General features: G+C 41.7%; 1 non-coding gene across 1 annotated transcript; it reads right to left on the reverse strand.

Moving 5' to 3' along the window:
• Positions 1-4,507: 4,507 nt before the first annotated feature.
• Positions 4,508-4,612, reverse strand: LOC117196657 (U6 spliceosomal RNA). Its single transcript, XR_004476945.1, has one exon. It is a non-coding gene; the product is annotated as a U6 spliceosomal RNA (small nuclear RNA).
• Positions 4,613-6,085: the final 1,473 nt, after the last annotated feature.

Consider the following 6,085-nt stretch of genomic DNA (forward strand, 5'->3'; position numbering starts at 1 on the left):
CAGCTATCTCCCAAAGGATCTTGGTGTCCTTTAGTAGAGAAAAGTAAGAGAGCCCCAAATCTGAGCGTTAGTAATGCACAATGAGAACAGCTGGTGGGAGTACTGACTAACAGAACTGGAAAATACATGTGCATTTTTAAAGGCGGCCATGAGTTTACACAGAATTTTGCACTTTGGTGTAGTATGTTTCCATATGCTTCTTTTCGTACAGTACGTGGTTTTGTCAGCCACTAATACTCCTATAATAGCGGCAACAATAGTGGCAACAACATTTTATGATCCCATTATCATTCCCCCCCACCAAAAATTAATATCTTGTTGTAGGTCCTGTGGGCTTTTTTTTTTTTTAACAAGTCATTTAGTATTTTCATCTTTAAAATAGGATTGATTCTCTTATTCTCCTAGTAGTTGAAACGATTAAGCGAAATGTTGCAAAAGGCCATGAAAATGAAAACTATTTGTTCTACCTACTCCTACGTATTCTAGTACTCATACACGATCTTCCCTGGGCTCCTAGAACACACCTATGTTTTCCCATTTCCTTATCTTTGCTCACAATGTGCCCTCTTGCTAAAATGCCCTTTCTCCACTTCTCTGGGCTCAGTTTAAATGATGCCTCATCTGGGAGCATTCCAAGGCTTCGAGGCAGGAAGAATTCTTGCTCTTCTGTGCTTCAGGAGTACCTCAATAATTCTGTTTTTGAAAAGCACTGGATTTTGTGATTTGTGTACACATTCATCTCCTCTAAAAAGATGAGTTTGTGGAGGGCAGAGATCATATTTTATATACCCAGAGCCTGTGTGAAGTAAAGAGATGTTTGCTGAATTGAATATTGGTTGGGTTAAATCACTCACTGATTCTTCTATTCTTGTGCAATTAAACAAACCCAAAGGGCTTCCCTGGTGGCACAGTGGTTGAGAGTCCGCCTGCCGATGCAGGGGACGCGGGTTCGAGCCCCGGTCCGGGAAGATCCCACATGCCGCGGAGCGGCTGGGCCCGTGAGCCATGGCCGCTGAGCCTGCATGTCCGGAGCCTGTGCTCTGCAATGGGAGAGGCCACAACAGTGAGAGGCCCACGTACCGCAAAAAAAACACAAACAAACAAACAAACAAAAAAAACCCCAAAGAGTTACTGATGAGGAGAACGAATAATTATTTAAAACACTACTTACTCTGATAACATTACAGGCTCTTAGGATTGAAGTGTGGGCCTCTTAAACTGTGGAACAGAACCACCTAAGAGACCTGTTAAAAATGCAGATACTCAGGCTCTACCCAAGATCTAGCGATTGAATCTGATGATGGAGCCAGGCAATCTGCATTTCTGGCATATGCTCAGATGGTTATTATCCACATCAATGTTTGAGAACCACTGTCTTGAAGAAATTCAGGCCCTCATTTCATCCAAGGCAAGAATCCTACCCAGAGACTCTTGACAACTATCTTGTCCTCATTCACATATCTTTTAGTAGCTGTTTGCAAGGGCCTTGAAACAAGGTCCTTCTGATGCTACAAAAGATTCATCTCCCAGGAAGGGAATCAAGGGATAAAGCGAGGAAGAAGATCCTTCTGAATCTGTAATATTATCTCATATCGACTAGTGAGATTTTAGAATAAGCCCCCAGTGGAGCAGCAGTTCTCTCCATGTGACTGAGGTGTACTGAAATGTATGTGGGATTCTGCACCAGAATAGGTAGATATAAAAAAAAATTTTTATTGGAGTATAGTTGATTTACAATGTTGTGTTAGTTTCTGCTGTACAGCAAAGTGAGTCAGTTACACATATACATATATCCACTCTTTTTTAGATTCTTTTCCCATATAGATCATTACAGAGTATTGAGAAGAGTTCCCTGTGCTATACAGTAGATCCTTATTAGTTATCTCTTTTATACAGAATAGGCAGATTTGATTCCTAGCATTATTGCTTGCTGGCTGTGTGAGCAACGGCAGGTTAGTAAGTCTCTCTGAGTTTTTATTTTGTTTTCCATAAAATGGAGATGTAATAGCCTCCTTCGCTCTCAAGATTGTAAAGAGGACTTTGTGAGAGGCAATGACATATGTAAAACTGCTTTATTAAATCTCAAAGTGGTCTTTGTTTATTGTTATGTTCAATGCATATGTCAATTTTAAAAGCATTCAGAGCATTTCTTTGACTTCTCCCAAGCTCTCTGGGCTGGTAAAGTGGACCCTGGGTGCAGCCTCACTGAAGACACAAATGTAATCCATGGTGCACATGGTGACCTACCCCAATACTAGTCACAGTGCACATTAGGAGTAACGGCTTGGACCCTCTGGTTTTCAGCCATAAACGGGAGTTAAGTTACCCATTTACACACATGAAAATGCTTTATACAAACCATGCCACGGATTGTGTTCCTGTTGTTTCCTAACATTGCCCTGCTTTGAAGGGTGTTGAGCTCTGCTTTTTTCAAATGTCTGACCTAATGCTCAGTTTGATTTAGAAGTGAAATGGGGCTGGGCCATACAGCTCAAAACAAACACTTTAGAAATTAGAGTAAAGGAGGCCATGTCATCTGTGGAATTAGAACCAGCCCTTTGTGATGGCTTAGCTCCTCTCTCTCCTGCAGGAGGCAGTTTTATCCCACTTAGTCACCTTAGTTACTGCCTTCTGTAAGCCCAGAGCCCCCAAGTGCCTTGCACAGATAGTCACTCAATATTTCTTGAATTGTATATATACTTTTTTTTTTTTTTTTTTTTTTTGCGGTACGCGGGCCTCTCACTGTTGTGGCCTCTCCCATTGCAGAGCACAGGCTCCGGACGCGCAGGCTCAGCGGCCATGGCTCACGGGCCCAGCCGCTCCGTGGCACGTGGGATCTTCCCGGACCGGGGCACGAACCCGTGTCCCCTGAACCGGCAGGCGGACTCCCAACCACTGCGCCACCAGGGAAGCCCCTATATATACTTTTTATTCAAGGCAGATCTTGGTGTAAGACATGTTGCATTGGTGAATATGGTGGTGATCACTTAATACTTCTCTGTAGAACTCAAAGTTCCATATACAGCTTAGATAGTATCTCTTATTTGGAAGGGTCCTTGACAATCCAGCCTTTTCCAAAATGTGCTCCATGGAGCACTAATTCTGTGAGACACTCCTTGAAGAAGTTGGAGCGGGATTCCATTGTTAACTAACTTTAGGAAACACTGCCCATCCCCTCTTGGGAGGTCTGAATGCACACGGCATACTGAACGCTGAGAAGTCCTGCAGCAGTCTCCCCTTTTGTTTTGTTCTTTGATAATATGTAACACGATTTGGGAAATTTTGCCCTCTTCTTACCTCAGCTTCCTACACCCTTAGTGGTGTGACACAGGCTGTATATACAGTAAGGGGAACCATCTCTTTTTAGGCTTTTAACTGCCACTCACTGCCTGTGAAAATTTGTCTCTAGACTAACCCAACTCCTGACTGGATGATCTTGTGATGATACTGCAGCATCTGATTACCTTCGAGGTAAAAGTTAAGAGCATTTGTTTTCTTCAACATTATTTTTAAGTAGTCAGCAAGTTCTCATATTTCAAACACCAGAAACGAAGAAAAGGTGCTGAGAGAGAGTCCTCCTTCCCACCTCAACCCCCATCTGCTCAGCTCCCATTCTCCATCACCACCACCACCAGAAGTAACTGCTGCTTTTAACTTCTGATTTAACCTTCCGGACAATCAATGCTTAAGCATATCAGTGCCAATTCATATATATATATATATATATAAACCTCTTTTTTAGAAATACTAGCTTATTTTACACATTTTTCAAAGAGCAAAAATTGTTCACCATCATCCTAAGGGCATAAAAATCACAAAACTGGATTCTGCTTTGAAGCCTTAACTTGCTCACATGAAGAAGAGATAAGAAATATGCTTGTGGAGGGCCTAGAAATCTTGCAGTTGGCAAACCAGATATTTCTACATGGCAGGAGGCCCCATTAGGATTTGCAGTGTGTGTCAAGTTCACAAGCAAACCAAAATGCAAAGGCTCCCCCAACTTTGCCATGCAGAGATCTCTCCTGGATATTTCATTGCTGATATGAAATATGCATTATTCAAATCAAAGAAAAAGAGGTAAAATACAAAAGGAAGATTTGGGAAATGAAAAATTTAAGTACCATTTGAAGACTAGCAATTAGAAGGCCAGAAGGAGGAAAAGGGTAGCCACAGATGACACCCTGAGTGAAATATTCAGTAGTAACTGCTACTTTTTTTTTCAGTTTTTTAAAAAAAATTATTTATTTATTTTTATTTTTGGCTGCATTGGGTCTCCGTTGCTGCGTGCGGGCTTTCTCTAGTTGCGGTGAGCGGGGGCTACTCTTCATTGCAGTGTGCGGGCTTCAGTAGTTGTGGCATGCAGGCTCAGTAGTTGTGGCTCATGGGCTCTAGAGTGCAGGCTCAGTAGCTGTGGCACACGGGCTTAGTTGCTCTGCAACAGGGATCTTCCCAGACCAGGGCTTGAACCCGTGTCCCATGCATTGGCAGGCAGATTTTTTTTTTTTTTTTAAATATGGAACGCTTCATGAAGCTGCATGTCATCCTTGCACAGGGGCCATGCTAATCTTCTCTGTATCGTTCCAATTTTAGTATATGTGCTGCCGAAGCGAGCGGCAGGCAGATTCTTAACCACTGCGCCACCAGGGAAGTCCCTCTTTTTCAGTTTTAAACCACTGAGACAGGGTGTTTGTCCAATCATCAAGGCAGTGTAACAGAATGGCTAAGAGGATTTAAAGTCAATCAGGACTCTTTTCATGTCCAGCTCTGACACTTACTTTCTGTGTGATGGTGGGCAAGTTACCTAACTTCTCTGTGCCCTCATCTCATCATCTGTAAAATGGGCCAGTAAGAGTATCTACCTATCAGGACTATTGTGAAGGTTATCGGAGATGGTGCCTATAAAGAACTTAAGCAAGAGCTTGACTCAGCTGTATTAGTATTTGCTGAACAGAGGTGATTTTTAAGGGGACTTTATTAGTAGATGAACTATTCAGGTTGTATCCTTCCCCATCCAAGTAGTGATCCATTCACTAAAAAGTTCAGACCAAGAGCAGGTCGTTGCTGCATAGACTGGTTAGTTTGTACCTGAGTACTCTGATTTTTTGTCATTAGTGATGCTTGTGATTTCCTTTTGCTGTTGCCTTAGAAAGTTCTAATTTATCCAAGAGATTTGGAGCTAACTGAGTGTATTAACCACTGAAAGACAAGTTCAGTTCCAATGAATGACAGAGTCAGATTCTTAGACTTTATCTTAGTCCCTGGAAATGGGTTAGTGGACCAGAGACATTTCACTAATTTGTAGGAATGGCCGAAAGATTCATTTCAAATCTTATCCATTAACTCAACAGAAACTGCATTAAATCCACGTTCTTTATATAGAGTAGAGATGATACTTGAAAAGGATCACAGTCTGAAACCCAGCTGTATAATAAGAACCACATTGCTGATGTCAGCAGCTAGGAAGCTGTAGCTTGTTGAAACTCTTTGGGACTCTAGCATCCACTCATATTTATAACATTTTTGCTTTTTTACCCTTGAAATGACACATCATCTTAGAGTTTCAAAGAGAGTTCCAAGTCAGAGAGGGCTGAGCCTATTTTAGAGCTGATAGGAGAGTCATGGCATGAAAGTAGCTGTCACGCAACAAATGAGGAATAGAGCTACTTCAGAAACTACAAATTCACAAATTTCTTTAGAACTAAGGTTTCCAGACAGCTCTCAGACACTGGAGGAAGACTAAGTCTTTGGAACCCACCACAATATAAGTGAAGCAGGGTAATTAACATATGGCCAGTGAAATAATGGCTAGCTGCACTTGACAAAATATCCAAGCATTTCCAGGGAATATGCAAGTTATGGATCATGGGTTATTAAATGTAGGTGCACATGTCTCATTGGGGCCCTCAAGATAAATAGTAAGAAAAATAGTACTTAATATCGCTTGGTGATTCTGCTCTAGAATCAGCTAAATGACAGGAAAATTGTCATCTGTTATGGATGAGAATAATAAACTCACAAAGTAATTTTTATCCTGAATTCAGATAACTGTCTGTTTCTCCCTCCCCTCCCTTTCCACATGCTGTAT

This window comes from Orcinus orca, chromosome 14 (assembly GCF_937001465.1).
Source record: "Orcinus orca chromosome 14, mOrcOrc1.1, whole genome shotgun sequence".
NCBI classification, from domain to species: domain Eukaryota; kingdom Metazoa; phylum Chordata; class Mammalia; order Artiodactyla; family Delphinidae; genus Orcinus; species Orcinus orca.